Raw genomic sequence first — 9,446 nt, forward strand, 5'->3', positions numbered from 1 at the left:
TGTTTTGTAGTATATGTTGTCCTCTATCACCCTGTTAAATTTCATGCCATGAGGGTTGCTGTAGCAAAGTATGTTGTTGCTATCAATATGCTTCAGGTTATAAACAACGAGTGAAAATCTGTGATTTTCACTAAGTCCTGAATTGTTATGATTTTTGCCATGTTTAGAGCTTGGTTGCCATTAATTTAATGCACCTAGGTATGTTGTTGTTGGTTAAGTGTTGTTGTACTATTTGATAGCTTCAATATCATGCCTTGATTGAATTGGTTGGATGGTTGTAGCTACTAGAATTCTTTTGAACAAAGTGGTATGTTGATGTTAGTGGGCAGATTGTTAGTTATTTTGTTTTGGGCTTTGTGTGAGTTGTGCTTTATGGATTTGCATGATTATTAGGTCAATTCCACCTGGAATTTTGTGCCTAATCCAGTGGCAACCTTGGAATGCCAAGGGAATGCCCATAGCCTCGGGTATATTGTTGTTTTGTCTCCGTTGGCTTCTATATCTTGTTTCGTAGTTTCTGAGAGTTCCGTAACTCGGTTCGCGATGTTCTTTATATGTTTTTGCACCGTTTTCTCGTGTTGCATCCATTTATGCCATGTTCATGCATGTAAAAATAAGTTAACCCGAGGTTCTGTCCAGAATGATATTAACTCGGATAATGCATGAAAGATGACTAGTATAGCAATGCCATCCTTTCTTTCATGCCACACATGCATCATATATGTTTGTGCATCATGTCCTGCATATGTGTGGTGTTATCGTGTGTTGATTGTTGTTTCCCGATTATTTTTTTCTCGATAGAGTTCCGAACCTCTTTGGAGTGTGAGGATTCGTTCGACTACGTTGGTCATCTACTTCATGGATTCGTACTTCTTCCAAGCGGGATCTCGGGCAAGATGATAATTTCCCTAGATACCACTACTATCATTGCCATGCTAGTTGTCTCGTTTCTTTCTCTATGTCACGCTGCCTACCACCTGTTAAATGTCATCCTCCCAACATTGCCATGAAAATCTCTAACATTTCCACAACCCAGCAAACCATTGTTTGGCTATGTTACCGCTTGCTCAGCCTTCTTATAACATTGCTAGTTGATGGTGCAGTTGCTTCTATGTGAAAACATGTGTTCCTTGTTATATCACCATATTATTGCTATTTAATTTAATGCACCTATATACTTGGTAAGAGGTGGAAGGCCTGGCCTTCTAGCCCGGTGTTTTGTTCCATCTTTGCCGCCTTAGTTTCGACTGTCGGTGTTATGTTCCATAAATGAGCGCTCCTAACATGCTTAAGGTTGTTATGGGGACCCCCTTGACTTTCATTTTGGGATAAAACTCGTTTGGCAAGGCCCAACATTGGTACTATATTTGCTCAACATAATAATACTGAACACTGTTAGTAACGCATAGGGAGTTAGCGCTACCAATGCATTAATTCAACATAATACATGGGGGGCCAGTGCTCATGGTGTTGGTCCCAAACGGGAAGACTGCGGGGCTACCACGAGGAAACTACAGGTTTGGTTTTAATCATAATGTGACTCATCCGGTGTGCCCTGAGAATGAGATACGCGAATCCTATTGGGATTATCGGCACGTCGGGCGGCCTTGCTGGACTTTTTTTACATTTCTAGAGTGTCTTGTGCATCAGGATTCCGGTGATGCTTTGGCCTATCTGAGAGTTGAGGTTTTCCATTAAGGAATCCTAGGAGAACATGAGATTCGTGGTCAAGGGTTTCTATGCAGCTTGTGGTGCTTTGTGATGGACTAGTCGGAGCACCCCTGCAGGGTTAAATCTTTCGAAAAGACGTGCCCACGGTTATGTGGCAAACTTGGAAACTTTGTTTAACATCCGGTTCTAGATAACTTGAAGTAAACTTAATTAAAACTTGCCAACTGTGTGCGTAACCGTGATTGTCTCTTCTCGTGAGTTCTGTATCCGGGAGAGGACACGATGGGGTTATGTGTGTCGTAAGTAGGTGTTCAGGATCATTCTTTTGATCATCATTAGTCACGTCCGTTATGCGTAGATCATCCCCCTTTTATTATTGTACTCATTAGTTAGCCACCTCAAATAAATGCGTAGTCGCTTGTTGTAGCCTCACCACTTAACCATACCTCACCCATTAAGCTTTGCTAGTCTTGATACCTTTGGAAATGAGATTGTTGAGTCCCTATGACTCACAGATTACTACAACAACAGTTGCAGGTATAGGTAAAGCAATACTTGACGTGAGCACGATGATTGTTCTCTTTGGAGTTTATTCTTCTTCTTCTTCATCATCGATCTAGGATGGGTTCCAGGCCGGCAGCCTGGGATAGCAAGGATGGACGTCGTTCTTTTATCGTTTGTTTTTGTGCGTAGCCGGACCCTGCTCTTCCACATGATGACTGTATGCTGATGTACCGGTGTGATCTTGATGTAGCTTGTGGCAAGTGTAAGCCAATTCCATATACTCTTCTCTTCAATACATGTACTTGTAACGATATCCATTCTTGCAAAACGACGAGATGCGATTCTATCCCTGTCGAGGCCCTCGTGGCAAAATAAGAATAGGATCGCATCTTGGGCGTGACATAGGGACAGAAGGGGAGGGCGACAGTACCGCTGGAGCGGTACTACCGCTCCCCCAAGCGGTACTTCCGCTCAAAGTGGAAAAATGCACCGATGAAGCCAGAGAGAAATTATAAGCGGAAGAGAGGCCGGTAGGGGAGGGCGGCAGTACCGCCAGAGTGGTACTACCGCTCAGCCCCATTAGTACTTCCGCTTGAGAAAGAAAATCTGCCCAAAACTTCAATAACTTTCAATACGAGCTCCGAATTGAGCAAACTCAAGCTTGGTGGATAACACACGACAAGTGCTATCCAAACAGCGATGTGAAACCTCTATGAATGAAGAACCAAAAAAAATCCAACACTGGAAACATCATAGAAGATGCATATGGAATTTGTTTTCGATTAACTCGAGCTTTTCATGAAGATGACTATAAGCTCTACAACTCACAAAGAGAACTACCAAACAAGAACTAAGAAAGATGATGCAAGGATGAAAATGGTTTGAGCTCTCAATAAACGATACGATCAAGCTACTCACTTGAGAGCCCCCCTTGATAGTGCGGCAATCTGTCCTATAACCCAGTCTCCCAACTAATACCATCGTGAGACTGGTAAAATAGAAAACCTATCGAGGGCTAACCTATACCTTGCACATAGTCCACTTGAGCTAGATGATGATGATCTTGACTTTCTCAAGGTGGACCACCTTTCTTGATTGAGTTGGCTTGATGAAGACTAGTTTATTGCTCCCCATACGCACTATGGGTGAGCCACTCTTCAGCACATCTTCATAAGTCCCTTGCCACCACAATGGATGGCAAGGTTCAAGCATGATGTCTTCGTGATGCTCCACTTGAATTTGCACACCGCAATCTTGATGACGGTCACCACTTGACGTCATACTCCATGGGTTGTATGAGATCTTCTTCTTGATGCAAACCATGGAAACACACCCAACCCCACATAGAACTCTCACGAAGACCATGTGTTAGTACACAAAGCGTAATGGACAATGCTTACCATACGATGGGATCACTTGATCCCTCTTGGTATATCTTGTACGCTTTGTGTGTTGATCAACTTGATTTACTCTTTGACTTAGTCTTGATCAACCTTGTGTCTTTATGACCAATATTTAAATAAACCCTTGAATACCACCTTCGTCATCCTATAAATTCCTTAAAACCAACAGATGGACTTTAAGAAGTGCCTATGGGAAAATCCTTCAAATATAACTCAAGGCAACCCTTACTCCATAGGGATTGTTATCAATTACGAAAACCACATATGAAGAAATATGCTTTAACAACATGCACACGGTCAACCCTTGCATTGTACGTTGCCCATTTTCATCGGACGACTGCACGAGGATGCGCTCGGTTAAGCCAAATAATGCAGCTGCACTTTTAAGTATTTGGAAAATAATAATATCATTAGACCAATTGTGTAATAAACATGTATATATACTATAGATAGTCGATGGAGACTTCAAGTAGTGAGCGGTGGTGCCAACCTCGAGCGGCTGGCACCAGAGTAGAGCAAGTAATCACCGTGACGGATGCTCATTTGATGTACGGACACGCACAAACATACGAGAGAGAAATAAGCGACCTGAAGCATTTATTTCATTTTGTTATACTCTATCTGTTCTAAATTAATTGTCTCAACTTTATACTAGTTCTATTACTAAATTGTACTCCCTCCGTCCCAAAATTCTTGTATTTGGTTTGTCTAGAAATGGATGTATCTAAATACTAAAACGTGACTAGATACATTCATATCTAAGCAAATGTATGACAAGAATTTTAGGACAGAGGAAGTACTAAGTTTGAGACATTTATTTTGTGACAAAGGGAGTATGTATTATAACTGTCACGAACTTTTCTACTCCTATATATCTCTACTATTAAAAGGGAATCTCCCGTCATGATAGTTCGACCATCTCCCATCTACAACAACCATCGACAAAAATATCTTCAGGATCGCACAATAAAAAAAATCAGGAAAACAACCCACCACGCACCCACGTTATGCTAAAAACGAAAAGCAAAACAACCTCCCACACCCCCATATCACCCACCCCTTGCTCCCAATCTCATCTCCATCCTCTCTCCCGATCTCGTCTCTGTCCTCTCTCCCGATCCCATCTCCTCAAAGGCAGCCTTGCGTGCAATTTTGAGGGAGCCTGGCAACGGTGGCAAGAGCAGCGAGGTCGTGCAACACTCGATCATGGCAGCGGGGGTGAGGGGCGTCGGCGCGTCATGGCGACGTCGATATCATCGCAGGTGACTGCGACATCGAGCGATCCGACAGCGAGAGTGTGGGTGGTTGCGGCGATGACGAGGAGCTTATAGGAGGAGTCGGATGCTTTGAGGAGGAGCTTGTTCGGCAACACTGTCAACTTTGGAGGTGTATGGCTCTGCATAACAGCGTGGCCGCTGCACCTCCACATCAGCTTGACGATGCCGAAAAAGGCCGCTGAAGGAATACGCCACATGCAAGAATTAGTCAAGCATCCAAGAAAAGAAGACCAATTAGGTTTACCTCAGTGGTGCAAAGGCATCTCCCGTGTTGCTGCTCTAATTTGCACGGACAAAGTGGTTCATGGCTTTTCAGTTCACCACCACCACGATGTATATTCCTGCTTGCTACCCAAGCTCACTTTAGTTGATATGATGCCCTCATGTTTCAAGAAATCGACGGCTTTAGAAGTAGGTGCGTGAGGTAGTGTATTTTCTTAGTCATACCAGCATCAGGTAGATGCACCTGATGAGCCCGCCACTGTCTGTGTAGTTATTATCATATCATCTATTTACATGTTTGGTTTGGTAACAAAATTCCTTCTCCAAGTATAGATTTTATTGTACAATATAAATTATAATGCTTGTTTATCTCAATCCTCCCACCACCCTGCTACTGCATATGTGAAGAAACAACTTTTATAGAGTGGGCCACACGTGTTATTGCTTGGATTATTGTATGATGTTATCAGGTATCAACTGCTTCTGCTTCCAATATGTTCCGAACAATCATACATTAGTTAACGGTGATCCTGATTTAAAATATTTGTGAAAAAAAGGTACGTAATGTGCAGTATTCTCACAGTTAAAAGTATATATATGCTCTTATTCATACTGAAGTTCAATTTGTTTGAAAGTTCAGTTAATCTAACTCTATTGTAATATGTTTGTGCAAATCTGGTTTATGAAGGAACATTCGCATATATCTCCTTCTTTCAAACACGTAACTACAACCAGTTCCATTTATGGCAATTATCTATTAATCTGCTAGTTATGATAATGAAAGGAGATTAAACTCGTTTCTTTAGTACGTAGGTTCCAAATAGCTCAACATGGTTGCTTGCTAAGTGGTTGTGTGGGTTATAAAGAAAATTATTTTTGTCATATCTCCTTTAGACTAAAAATACTCTTGAGTTTCTCCTTTGTGGAAGTGGCTCTTTAGAATGTATACGGTATTTTACAATAGCATTAGTAGTGTACTATGATGGATCAAATTTACTAGTGCGTGTCATACCTTCCGGTTGCAACATGATTCCGTGAGTGGTATGGTCAGCCGAAGATGAGGTAGGCCATATTAGTTTTTCCTTTTAGTTTAGTGATTCGTCAACTCTAAACTTTGTTGCGTGCTTATCATGGTCATGTGATATCAGTTAACTTTGCCCGTCTCTCCTCCAAATACATTAACCATGGCTGTTCATTTCTAATGTGTCAATACTTCTACATAATCCACCTCTCGGTGTAGTGTACTGATGGCATTTCGGTTTAGTTTTACACACTTAGACGATATATGAATTTGCTCGCAAACAAATAAATATGAATTCTAATTAGATGTATATACATACCTTGAGGTATAAAGACCGATTTTACTCCTTTTTGCATCCTCATTACAAGACAGTGTACATGTTCTAGCATGTACATACCAGCATGATGGTAGTTAGAGCATGATTCTATGATAACTTTGGGCTGTCGCCACAGGCCAGCGATAGACCACAAAATGCAGTGTTGGTTTATTGTTGGTGTGTCATAGAAGTGAGTTGCTTACTCTTGTAAGCAAACATTGATTTTAGTTTCAGGATTGTGCACTTGATTATGCATGCCTGATCACCCAAATAAAATCATGTGATTTTGGCTCTATATATCAGACTACCCCTACATGTTTGAGTGATATTATCTCAAAGGAACATGGCAACAACGCTCCGAGAAGAACGGAACCAAAAAACCCAAAAAGTAGACCAATCAGTGAAGAGTATGTGGCACAGTGAATTACACGATGAGGCAATAGTTGGTTGACTAATTTTGTAAAGGTAGCTTCTTTATTGGATTAATTTTTGTGTCCCGCCCCCTTCCCATTCATTCTATTTTATCATTTCTCAATATTTTGAATGGAAATTTGCTATGCAAACAATTCCTTTTTTCTACGGGTGTGACTAGATCTTAGAGACTTAACCACGCCCCAGTCAAGTAACATAGCATATAATCAAGTAGAAAGCAAATTGTGGATCTCCATGTAAGATCTTACGAATATAGCTTCAACTAAGACTTGTTTAGTCTCAGTTGATTGAGATTTGGCAACCCCGTTTTTCTATATACTGTTGGAATCCATTAGCTATCTCAACAGGTTAATTTTGTGAGTTCACGGATGAGAATCAACAAAATAGTTGTTTCTTATTTGGAACATGTACTCGCTTGTAAATATATCTTTCACATATGTGATATGGGAACATACTCTCTTTGAAACCATTGCCACAAGGAGATAAGAATGTGACTTGATAAAGGGTAGACACCAAGCTGACAAAAGGATGTGCACAGACAATGATGAGGACATGACTACCTTAGATATTATCACAATCATTGCATATGCGTATTTATTTGAGGTGATTTCTGATAAAAGTCATGCAATAATTTATTTATGTTATCCGGAACAAAAATACTTCACCTGTTTTTATTTTATACCTAAATGCAGAATGGTCGAACACTTGTATGAACCACGTGTGATGACAAGGGAAGAGGAAATGGTTGGATGCTATTCAAGAGGTCCTCTCATGGCAAATAAAATAATTAGTTGATGTTCAAGAAGTTCTATCACGTCACTTTTACCCCAAGAGAAGATAGAGTCCAAGTCTCTCACGTTATGGACTCAGATTCGGACTGCACACACATGCCTGTACCAAAATGCCAAGAACTTTTACATCCGGACTCCGAACTGGGTGATTCTTTTTGGGATGCAAATTAGATTTTATGTGCTTTCAGGCCCAATTGAAATCACCTTCAAAATCGTGTGGAGCATGGAGATATCGACCAAACAATATGACGTTGCACTAGAATCTGAGTCAAACAACAAGTCCATTGGTGTTGCATCACCTCCACTTGGGCCCATAGGCCTTGTACGACCTAGGGTTAGTTTTAGGCTGCCTTGGAACGTCCTCCCACCTTCTTGGCCGCCACCCTTTGCTCCTTTATAAGTAGATCAATCTAGTAGCTTTTTGTTGGGATTTGTTTAGTTAAAAGTTAGCCATTGCAACTTCGTGTACTTCGTTTGTGTCCAACGACCAGACTAAGACCGCTTTCGGCTCCCCACACTTATCAATACTTCATCTATATTCGCAATATTTAGATTGCAATATCATATTCTTGCTTGTTCTTCAATTGCTTGCAGGAATAGACCTTCGTGGTCAGGTTGATTGTGCTCCGGCGTGGTCAATAACCTCTTGGAGTTGGTTTAGCGATTGCTAAGGCGCAACGTCGTGCACGTTTGTAGTCGGATCGTCAAAGTCGTCTCCACCAAATTGATAGTTATCATCTCACCGAAAGATCGGACACCCTCACATCTATCAGACAACTACCTCAAGGAGATGGAAAAAGGCGAGAGAACATGACTCAATCCTGGATGGGGCAGAGGCAACGTCGAAAAGAGAGGTTGAGAAGAGTGGCACGCAAAAAACTAATTTTCAATATGATGTTGAATATCCACCATAAATCCCACTAAGGTTCCAGGTCACATACGAGAGGGCTGTTTTGGCTTTGGGGAGCATAAACTTCCAAATGAATAGTCAATTAAAAATATATGTTTTTAGATGTTCATATTAGTTTAACAAGCATACTTGTTAATTTTCATGTGAAACGGGTCAACAGTGCTTCATTAGTGAAAAACAAATTAAGTGTAATATATTGGGTGTTGAACTTGTTTTTCTTTTTGCACATCTACTCATAAACAACTGGATGTGACCATGAGCACAACTATGTTTTTTCTTTCAAATTTTTAACTAGAAAAATATAATATTTTTGGTCTGCAGGGGCATGTGCTTCTTGAAGCCGAATTGGATGGTGGGAACCACCTCAATAGTTGAAGAATGCAAACAAATAACTCAAGGTAACATGATTGGAAACCACAACAAGGAGGCAACATCAACATAGTTGAAGGTAGATATGACAATAGTTGGAGAGGGATGTGGAAGCAAATGACAGGTTATTTTGGGGACCAAAAAATTAAAAACAAACAATAAAGGGTTTGTGACATAGTAAGAGACTGTATTGACATTGTGTTCTACATGTATGTTCACAGTAAATAATGTGTATGTGCACGAAAGTGCTATTGTGAGCTCAAGCTCATACGCTCTCTTGGATGAACAGTTAAATCCAAAATAATAATAATAAAAGTCAAAAAATCCTAATTTTTATGGCAAGGAACATTAATGTTTTTCCTACATGCATGCAAAAATTCATAACATAATCAAATTTCCGGAGGTGTGGCCAAAAAACAAAATTCATGCTCAACAATGCTTCCAAAAACACTTTTTAAAGCATTGATTTTGTTTTTTTGCCCACACCTTGAAAAATGTGATTTCATCATGAAAATTTTCATGCATGTAGG

This window comes from Hordeum vulgare, chromosome 4H (assembly GCF_904849725.1).
Source record: "Hordeum vulgare subsp. vulgare chromosome 4H, MorexV3_pseudomolecules_assembly, whole genome shotgun sequence".
Classification (NCBI taxonomy): domain Eukaryota; kingdom Viridiplantae; phylum Streptophyta; class Magnoliopsida; order Poales; family Poaceae; genus Hordeum; species Hordeum vulgare.